The sequence below is a fragment of the Cervus canadensis genome, chromosome 7 (genome assembly GCF_019320065.1).
Source record: "Cervus canadensis isolate Bull #8, Minnesota chromosome 7, ASM1932006v1, whole genome shotgun sequence".
NCBI lineage: Eukaryota > Metazoa > Chordata > Mammalia > Artiodactyla > Cervidae > Cervus > Cervus canadensis.
In genome coordinates, this window is record NC_057392.1 from 52,020,026 (window position 1) to 52,026,158 (window position 6,133).

The 6,133-nt window shown below is 43.2% G+C and overlaps 1 pseudogene; it reads left to right on the plus strand.

Annotated features, from left to right (window-relative positions):
• The first annotated feature begins 4,417 nt into the window (after positions 1-4,417).
• LOC122444792 lies at positions 4,418-5,482 on the plus strand (annotated as a pseudogene).
• Positions 5,483-6,133: the final 651 nt, after the last annotated feature.

Sequence of the window (6,133 nt, forward strand, 5' to 3'; positions counted from 1 at the left end):
GGCCCAGAGATTATATCGACCCATTTGTGTTTAAAATTGCAGAGTCATTCAAGAAAAAATTGTTACTATAGCTCCACACCTGGAAGTGATCCCTGATCATCTTTGACATTTTCCAAAACAGAAAATTATTTGGCTTTATTTGAAATGTCACTACTCTGCAGGATGAAGAGTTTATTCATTTTGGAGAGTGCAGGATGGAACAAACCATGCTGACGCATGCTGGCTACAGAAAGTTTAACAAAACTGACTACATTCTTGAGAAATAAAATTTGAGTGTTTGCTGAATCATGTGGAGGCAATGAGCAAAAGAAAAGCTTTTACTTAATCTTCAGAAGCAGTAGGGTGCTGAGGGGAGTTTCCTGGTCTAAGAGTCAGAATGCAGGATTTGACTTCCAACTTCAACTCTAACTCTGGAGGAGAGTCAGCCACCTCCCTAGGCCTCTGTTTCTACATCTATAAAAGCACAGTTGGAAATACTATTTGGTAGTAGTATTAGTTCTTTGGTCTATTTAAAAGCCTTTGCTTTCTCATTTTTCATTTTATATCTCATCCTTAGGCTCCTCATCTGAAAAAATAGGGCTTAAAATTCCAGGCCCTGATAGAGAATGCTGTTCTTTATCCAGAGAATATGGATGTGAATCCACTTTGAAAACCATAAAAAAACCAGGCATGTGTTTTATTCATTGATATAGCTGTAAAATAAAAAAATATTTTAAAGAATCTATTGCCTCTATTTGCCTAAAATATTTTTTAAGCATTAAAATTAAGTATTATGGCCATAACCTAATTTGTTTGAATTGATCGGATATTTCTAATCTCTTAACTCACATGGACATGTTATCTTTTAGAACAGATATAGAATTTTCTTTCTGGACAAGAGCGGGAAGAGCTGAGAATTCACATCAGCCATCCTCTAAGTGTGGACCTGGAGTAGTGTCATTTGAGAAATGCAGTGGTAGCTTCTCTTGAGAGGAAAGAAAGCTCACAGGCATTCTGAAGAAGCTTCATGCTTTCTTATGTGGGGCTCTTCACTGTTCTGTCCCCCTGCCATTCTTTGCGGTTATAAATTTGGCATCACCTGAAAGAATCTCTATGATGAGTATTCTTTGTGAAAACATCTCTCCTGACATATCTTTAGGCACTCAAACCCTTCCCTACAGTTCTTACTGCTACCTTAATCAAACTGTATTTCTCAGTATTCACTGTATATTGCCCCTTATTTTCTTACTTCTGTTCATGTTGTTTCTTCACTTGGGATTCTTTCCCTAAGTGGTTCTATCGTGAAATTGTCTCCATCTTTCAAAATCCATTTGGAATTCTAAACACTGGATGAAGACTTCTATGATGACCCTCACATGTACACACCACTGTATTTTAAATGGATAACCAACAAAGACCTACTGCATAGCACAGGGAACTCTGTTCAATGTTCTGTGGCAGTCTTGATGGGAGGGGTGTTTGGGGGAGAATGAATAAATATATATGTATGGCTAATTCTCTTTGCTGTCCACCTGAAACTATCACAACATTGTTAACAGGCTTTAAGTTATTTTAATATAAAATAAAAAGCTGTTTTTTCCCTGAAGGTTTGAATGTTTCCATCCTCTGGAATCCACAGGTTTTTAGCCCCATCTAAGAAAGTACTCAACAATATTACTTTTGCTGCTTACCTCTCTGGTCTGTCCTTTTAAAAAATTTTATTAGAGAACAACATCCTTTATTTGGCACCAGTAATGCAATAAGTTTATCAGTAGGGTCTCTTAATTCATTCCAACACTGACATGCTCACCTGCTCACCCCTCTAGAGATGGTTCTGTCTGAACTGGAGTCCCCAGGAGCCGCATGTCCAAGTCTTTGTTTCTTTGTCCAAGTTTCTGTACATTTCCGTGTGGCCAAGGGCCCCGCCACTGCCATCACACAGTACCACTGGACTCTCGATTTCGCTCACAGGCTGCTCTGCTATCAGATCAACTGCAAAGTTTTCATTGACCTCTTTCTGACCACCTACAAATCAAACTTGCCTGTCGTCTTTACATCATAAACCTCAACTGTCTGCGTGACCTTCTTCCTGGTAGGTAAGGTCCATACTCTGAAGCCTCTGGTGCCCCAGGGCAGGCTCTGCGTGGTGCACCACCCAGTCTTAGCACCCTAAGGAACACCAGCACTGGCCCCACCTTGAGGACCGACCCTTGATCCAGCGGTCCAAGAAGCTGACTGATGACGCATGCGCACCGCTCTCCTATCGCTGATGTAAATCCACGTGCCTTTGGGCCAAGATGTGGTCATTACAGTATTTCCTTGAAGACTTGGCACATAACAGTTAATATGTGCTAAATGAATGTATATAGATTACTAAATTTAAATGCTACCAATTATCTCAGCATAACCAGGCTAGTAAAACTAAGTATAACTATGTCTTACTGAGTCCCCAGTACCTACAGGAAATTTTGTCTCTTGCAGAAAGAGTCGTCTTTGCCTCAGAATCTCTGAGACTCACTCAAGAAGTCTGCTCATGTTTTGCTTAGGGATGTTTGGAATGTGCTGTAACCCTTATTCAGCTCATGATACCTTATGATGTCTTCAAAGTACAATTGTTCCAGGTAAAGTTACCTTTTCCACTCACTTTGTAGTTTACCAGAATGTTTTTGTCACTGAAAACATCCTTGAATGTCATCCTTGTGCCTTTATTTATTTATTTTTTTAATATTATTTATTTGACTGTAACAGGAGTTAGTTGTGGCACTTGGGAGCGCCGATCTTCATTGTGACATGAGGGGTCTTTAGTTGCAACATGTGAGATCTAGTTCCTGACCAGGGATTGAACCTGGACCCCTGCATTGGGAGCTCAGTCTTAGCCACTGGACCACCAGGAAGGTCCTCATCCCTGTGTATTTATGCACATTCTTTCTTCTCTCTGTGATTGCCATGACTTTCTTCTCTACATGTTAAAATCTTATGAATCCTTAAAAAGCTAGATCAAGTGCCTCTAAAGATACCATCCCTGCTTTCTTAATGGGATTTGACTCTCAACTTTCTTTAAAACTTGATTAGCAGTTTATATTAACTGTATTAACTTACTTCCGCTAGAAATGGAAGTATTCTTATCTCTACTACTACCATGAACTCATCTTCCCTCTGCCACACTTCTACCTCCTTCAGCCCTCCACACACACAACACCTAGTATCTTTGAGGTCAAGACCAAGTATGTTTCATCTCTGTAGTTCTCACATTACCTGACACATTACCAAGTACATCTTTGAGGATCAGTAAGTACTGATGAACCTAAAGTACATAAATTGCAGAGGAAAGATTCAATGGAATTTCAAGATTTACCTTTCAACTGCTCTGTCACAGAGCAAACAGTTCCATAGCATTAGACAGAGGAGAGAGTACAAAGCCTAAGAGCTCCAGAATCCTCCCCAGGACCTAACCCAGGACCTTACTAGAATTGTGGCTCTATCTGTGCCTCAATAGTCCTAGTGGAAAAAGTAAATAACAGGGCTGGCACATAATCTGGAAGGCTGGCACCAATGCATATGCAGAGCTCCCAGGAGTAAGGGAGTCCTCTTCCCAGGGGCTTGCCTCTGAACTCATAGTGAATGGGTAACCTCCCAAAGAACTGAAATTTTTACAGTGGAATGAGTTTAATACCTGGATTGGAGATGGGTGAGAGGTCCTTGCCAAATTGCCTGCACAGTGCCCTATGGCTAGAAAGCAGTGGTGGGACATAGCCCTCCAAGCAACCTGGTCACTTCCTTGAGCAAAGGGTGCAGTTTGCCACAGGGAAGAAGGAAGCAGGCAAGAACATTCCCCAGGAAGGTGGAGAGGTGGTGAGAGGCAGGAGGCTGCACAGGTCCCTGTCCCACTGCATGTTCTCCATTGTCACGTCAAACTTAGCTTATGAGACAAAAATTCAGATATCAAATTTCTAAAAATTTTAAGATGGCAACCAACCACAGAACATTAAACACTAAATGCAGGGCCCCGTGCAGCTGCACTAGTTACAGGCTCATGAAAGTGAAAGTGAAAATTGTTCACTTTGCAACCCCATGGACTGTAGCAGCCAGTCTTCTCTGTCCATGGAATTCTCCAGAACTCTTTACCTTTTGAACTACTCAGGAATCTAGCAGGTTCATGAAGTCACACTAAAATTAGTAATAAATCTCTAGAGTTGATGTAAAGTCTACATTTTCATGCACTGAATAGTAAAAAGACATGTAAATCTTCAAGATTTGCTGTTTATATGGAATCACTGGGCATCACACCATGAATATGGATCTAACTTTAGTCTGAATATTCCTCCTTTCTAATCCTGAACCCCTATAAAGGAAGAGGAAGGGGCTTCCCTCATGGCTCAGCGGTAAAGAATCCACCTGCAGAGATCACGTGGGTCTGGATGCCAGGCGCCCTTGCGGCGTCTCATGCAAGCGGGTCATGGCCGGCCCGGTGCAGGGCGCAGGGCCCGGGGCCCTGGACCTGCTTCGGGCTCTGCCTCGTGTGAGCCTTGCTGACTTGAGGCTGAACCCGGGCTCCAGGAAACCGGAAAGACGATGAAGTGGTCAGAAAAAAGGTAGGAAGTGTGGCAGGGGCCACAAGGGAGAACGTCAGAGAGGAATCTGGCCCCAGCTGGGCTTTGAAGGAGGCCAGACTCCATTTTACCTTCGAATCCCAAAATACAGGTTTAATGAAGGACACAGTTTCAGACACCAGTATCAGCCTTTGAGTCTCAACAGGCTTCAGTACCTGATTGACTTGGGCCATGTTGATCCCACACAACCTATTGACTTAACCCAGCTGGTCAATGGGCGAGGTGTTACCATCCAACCATCTAAAAGGGACTATGGAGTCCAGTTGGTAGAGGAGGGCGCCTTTAAGGCAAAGGTTAACATCGAAGTTCAGCTAGCTTCTGAGCTGGCCATCGCCGCCATCGAGAAGAATGGGAGTGTCGTCACGACCACCTTCTACGACCCGCGAAGCCTGGAAATTCTGTGCAAACGCATCCCATTCTTTCTCCGTGGGCAACCCATTCCCAAGCGGAGGCTCCCCTCCGAGGCACTAGTGCCCTACAACACTGATGCCAGAAACCGAGGCTACGTGGCAGATCCCGCCGGATTTCCGGGGATTTCCCGAAGCAAGACTGGAGCTCGCCAAGAAGTATGGCTATATTTTACCCGACATCACTAAAGACGAACTCTTCAAAATGCTCAGTACTCGGAAGGATCCACGGCAGAGTTTCTTTGGTCTGGCTCCAGGATGGGTGGTGAACATGGCAGACAAGAAGATTCTGAAACCTACGGATGAGAAGCTGCTTGAGTACTACAGCTCCTGAGCTCCGTCCAGGGGAGCCAGTGGTAGGAGGGCACTGGAAGGGGCAGTGACACGTGTTTCCCACTGCATTGGCTCAGTTTGTGGTTCTGCGATGGATGATGTTTTCTGTGTAATCACGTCTTTTTTTTTTTTTTAATCAAAATTAAAAATACAGTAAGCAAGGGCTGCATAGAAGATGTGGATCTGTGTGTGTCTCCGCAACACGAGCTTGCTGGCATGCTGCCCAGGCAGCGGGAGGCTCTTAGACCACTTCCCCTTGAGTTTTCCATCATCTTCCCTTTCAGGTCTTGTCTTATTTGTTGCAAATCAGAATGAAAGCAAATGGGCTGGGCTCGCTTCATTGTCCGCTCGGTTGGGGTCTGAGGGCTGCTGGGGAGCTGGTGTACCTCATGGTTAGCCCTGAGGAACCTCTTACCCAGAGTCGAGACAGCAACCCTTCAATCCAGACTGATGAAGATGTTGGATGTGAGTCTAAGGCTGATGAATAGTTTCTAAATATTGCAGTATTTGCTGGCAAGATTGAAATGAAAATTCCGGGTGAATTCATTTTTCTCAACTCTGGCAGAGCTGTCAGAAACGATCAAGCCATTAACATTTTTTTTCTTTGAAAAAGGTAAATGTTCTAATGATATAATTTTGCTTATTTCCTAGACTTTGAAAACCTTTGTGTTTCAGTCATCTTAAATGATTTTGAAGAAAATGGTCAATGGTTATATAAGCCATTAGAACAGTTGGTAATGTGAAAATTAAACTATTAATGTAAAAGGAAAAAAAAGAAAAGAATCCACCTGCAATGTAGGAGAC